The following is a 4874-nucleotide window of genomic DNA, read 5'->3' on the forward strand; positions in this document are numbered from 1 at the left end:
TCTAACTAATTTAGACTTTTGCACTAAACGACTATCTGAATGCTTTATATATGTAGGATCAGATTTACAGTACATGTTTAGAAGAATTAATCCTAAGACCACTAAGCTTGCAACTCTATCTGGTTCGAGTTTGATCTTGAGGATGAATCTTCACTTGAGTATTAGACACACTCTCTATTCATCTGTTGTTTCCTTCCCCTTGTCTCTCAAGTCATGTTCTCCATATCACCCTAAGAACCACCTTAACACCCCCAATTGATTCCCACTTTTGGCATCATAAAAAAAAGTAAAGTAAACCGACAAAACAAGTAAGATTGATAAGCAAGATCAAAGTCAAGGAGAACACCAACATAGTTATTAAGACAGAGGGTAACATAAATTAACCACAACAAAACAGGAATCTATTTCATATGCACAAAAATCAGCAGCCACTACATTCAAGTTAAACTGATATCTGAGAGCCTCGAACATTGTCAACACAAAAATAATGACACGGGAGAGGACTATGATAAGGAAGGCTGATGGGAAATACAATTTATAACAAGGGTAAGCCTGGAGTTTGTTGCGACATTATCCTTGATCATTTTCTCCTGGAAAGCAGCAACATTTGCCAGGATCTCATCATTCTGCTTCTGCAACTCCTTAACAACTTCAATATCATGTCCCTCAGTTTTTGACTTGAGTAATTCTGCCTTTAGAAGAGCAATTTTAGCATCTTTGTTGCTCACACGTACTGTCATCTCTTCTAATTCATGCTTCAATTGGTCTGCTCATTGATCAACTAAGATACTTTACTCTGTGGATTTCCCTGTCCTTTAGCACACTCACATTCGACAAGAGTGCTTGGGGAAAATGATTGCTTGGCAGTACCAATTTTGACTGCTCCTACAGGGATGTTCAAATGGTGAAACACCTTCGCCTGAAAGTAGCCATAACCCATGAAATGCTTTCCCTTGTGTTTTATTACTATTTTGTACAAGTGTTCCATCATGAGGGTCGAAAGATCTACATGTTCAAACTTGAATTTGACTCCATAATGAATAAATCAATTACAGAGGCCATAATCCTCTTCTTAGATCGAGGAAGAAGAACTTTGTTGACAAATTCAAAAACAAACTGATACTCACCTTTCATGAGTTCCTTCAAAACCCCAGCATGACGAGTGTTACAAATTTCTGAATATTCCTTCCCAAATTCCACATTGTATGTTTTTCCAATGACAGACCTGATCCCACCCGTGGGCACTCCCAATTTTTCTCCAAGCAAATCCTTATCGAACTGTAGACTCTTGTTACCCACCCAGGTGCTTATGCTGCCATCCTTAGCAAAGTCAATGTTATAGTAGAACTCTCGCACTTCTTCCTCATGAAAGATATGAGATTTGATCTCAAACAGGTGTCTCCAAGATTTAATCTCCACAAGATCATGCAATAAGTCTATCCCTGGCTTATGAATGATATCCATGTCAAACACCCTTCCACCTAGAATCTTCCGCAGACATAAATTGTCAAGATAGTTTGCTTATCCACCTGGTGACCATCCTGGCTACTAGTAAGACTTGGTTCTAGAGAAGGTGTCTCATGATCATCAGGAGTGATTTCTCTCTGTATTTTGGATGAATCCATGTTCCTTTTTTATCATTTGCCTTTCTTTATTTCCCCATATCCCTTCTTTACCACAGATTCCTTTGATTTGTTTTCATTCTTTCCCTTACTACCCCTTTTCTGTTGTTTTTTCATCTTTCATTTAGTACTTTCTCTCACATCTTCATGTTTGGACTCTTCAATTGAAATATCTACCACTGCAGTAGTGGGTATTTCAAAACACGTATCCCTAGACTTCTTTTTCTTCTTGTTAGCAACAGTAACAGTTGCATTAGATTTCATAGCATTCCTCATGAGTTTCTTTGATTCAAATCTAGTGAAAGGCCTTCTCTTATGTGTTTCATTGGTCACGTTTTCCTTTGCTTCTGAGAATATGAGAGACGTCCTCTTCTGAGTCAACCATTTGAGAGGGAGATTGTCCACATACATGTCACTAAAGTCAGATGACGGATATCAACTAATATCAGGGGTTTGGTTGAACGCAGGTTAAGACCCACCAAATCATGTCTTCCAAGCATTGTTAATCTTCTTCATGCAGTACCTCTTCACTAATCCTTGTTAGACTCTAAAATTAGATTTCACTAGCAGCAAGAATATTGGATTCAAATGACTTATTTTTGGGAAGGTCTCCCTCAAATAAATAGTTAGAGAGCATTTAGAGTAGGGACCAGGTTTATTTGAGAGGGCACATTAATAGAGGTTAAAACATAACTGGGGTTAGGAGGACTGGTTTTATCAATGTTGACTGGGGAGATGGTCGACATTTTACACCGAGACAATTAATTAGAAGATGTGTAGAATGTAACCGGGTCCATTTCACTCAGAGACTCTAGAAGTTTGCTTGAGGAAAATGGATATTGAGAAATGTTGTTTGAAAGTAAGAAATGAGAAATATCAGAGAGAAGATTACATAGAGAGAGAGATAAAGATAGGGTTTTGGCAGAAGACTTAGAGAAAGGATATTTGAAATGTGAGGAGATGGAGTGAATAAATGTCTAAAAAAGAAGTTGAAATGATGTGTTAAGTCCACGAGTATACGCATTGCTTAGATTCAAAGAGATGGGACAACTGTCAGAGGGGCCGATGACTAACACATTCTAACCTTGGGAGAGACCAGGTCCTCAACTACAAGTAAATACGATTCCTGAATGGTTCTGGCAATTCTTTACTTCTATGCTTTCCATGGGTATATACTTGTAACGAGTACATATATGACCTCTCTTAAGCAATGCATTACAAGAAATGAGGATACCTGGCCTCCAAATCATAACCAAAACAAGGATTAGAAGTTGTTTGGTCAATGAAGGTTCATCAACCTATTGCTCTCAATTGATCCTTTCTAAGAGCTTTGGTGAAAATATCTGCAATATGATCTTCTTTCCTGCAATATTTCATAATGATGTTCCCCTTTTCAACATTATCTCTTAAGAAGTTATACTTGACATCATTGTGCTTTGTTATTTTTGTGCTGGACAAGATTCTTACCCATGTTGCTTGCGCTTGTGTTGTCACACATGAGGGGAATAGCGTTCATATGGACTCCAAAATCCTCAAGTTGTTGCTTGATCCAAAGGAGTTGGGCACAACAAAAAGCGACAACTATATATTCAGCCTCTTCTGTTTAGAGGGCTATTGAGTTTTGCTTTCTGGTTCCCTAAGAGATGAGTGAAGATCCAAGGAAATGTGTTATTCTATAAATGCTCTTTCTGTCTACCTGATACCATTTAAAGTCACCATATTCATTTTCTACTAGTTCAAAAGAGTCACCTATAGGAGAAAATAGGACCATGTGCCCTATTTTCTTCAGATACCTCAGAATCCGATTTGCTGCCTTTAGATGAGATTCCCTGGACATGCTTGGAATCTGCACACATTCCTATGCTGAAGACAATATTTGGCCTACTTGTTTTCAAATACAATAGGGATCCCATAATACCTCTGTACATGGTTTGATTCACCAATGAATCAGCCTCATCTGCTTCCATTTTTGAGTTTATACCCATGACGGGTATCAATAGGTTTGGAATCAACCATATGAAACTTCTTTAGCAGCTCCTTTGGGCACTTCTCCTGACAAATTGAGGTGCCATTTGAGGTTTGCTTGATCAGCAGATCTAACAAAAGTACAATTATTTCATCATGCTCATATCGAATTCATTTTCTATAAGAGTGGCAAATTCTTCACACAAATGTTTTGAGGTAGCTTTGAAGATAATATCATCCACATACACTTGGATGATGATCAGATCTTATTCTATTTTCATTTATGTGTGTGCTTCAGTCCGTAACTGGCCTTCTGAGTTTGAACACATGATTTGGAAAGTTGGCATCCTCAAATCCAGGTGGTTGTTTAACATTATACACTTCTTCCTTCAGATCACCATTGGTTCACATTCTAGAATTCAGGGGAGAGATGAGATTTTCAAGGAGATGAGATGACTTGTGCTTCTATCCTGATTTAAGGTCAGGGGCTGGGGTTGATCCATATGTTCATCTTCATCTTCAGAATCATCATGCTCAAGAAGATGAGTTTCATCTTAATTTGCATGATGGGAAGGTTCAGGTCCTATAGTAGGTTGGTAGTCTTCTTTCACCTTCTCAAATGAACTAGGACTAGCAACATTGGATTTTAGATTCACTTCAGCTTCAGTCCCTTTAACTTCATTATTATGTTCTTTGAGAAACTCAAATATATCATCATCATCCTTTATATCTATGGTCTTCATGTCACCACTTTCATAAAAAACAACATTAACACTTTTCTCAATACATAGTGTTCTTTTGTTGAAAACTCTATAAGATTTGCTTGATTTGGAGTACCCTAAAAAGACACCTTCTTTACTTCTAGGATCAAACTTCTCTAGATCGTCTTTTCCATTTTTTAACACAAAGCTCTTGCACCCAAAAGGCCTTATGTAGCTCGGCTTTGGTTTCTTATTGTTGAGTAGCTTATAGGGTGTTTTGTTCAAGAGAGACCTAATCAAACATCTATTGGTAACATAGTAAGAAGCATTGACTGCCTCAGCCCAGAACTTTTGAGAAGGATTTGAATCAATGATCATGGTTCTGGCGACGTCTACTAGAGTTCTATTCTCCCTTTCAACCACGCCGTTTTGTTGAGGTGTTCTGGGCGTTGGGAATTTATGATTGATATCATTTTCTAAACATAAGACATTAAGCTTTGCATTTTAAAACTCAGTTCCATACTCAGACCTGATCCCAACAATCAAGCAATTTAGCTTGGTTTGAATCATTTTGAAAAATATCATC

Source organism: Solanum pennellii, chromosome 1, assembly GCF_001406875.1.
Source record: "Solanum pennellii chromosome 1, SPENNV200".
Taxonomy (NCBI): Eukaryota; Viridiplantae; Streptophyta; class Magnoliopsida; order Solanales; family Solanaceae; genus Solanum; species Solanum pennellii.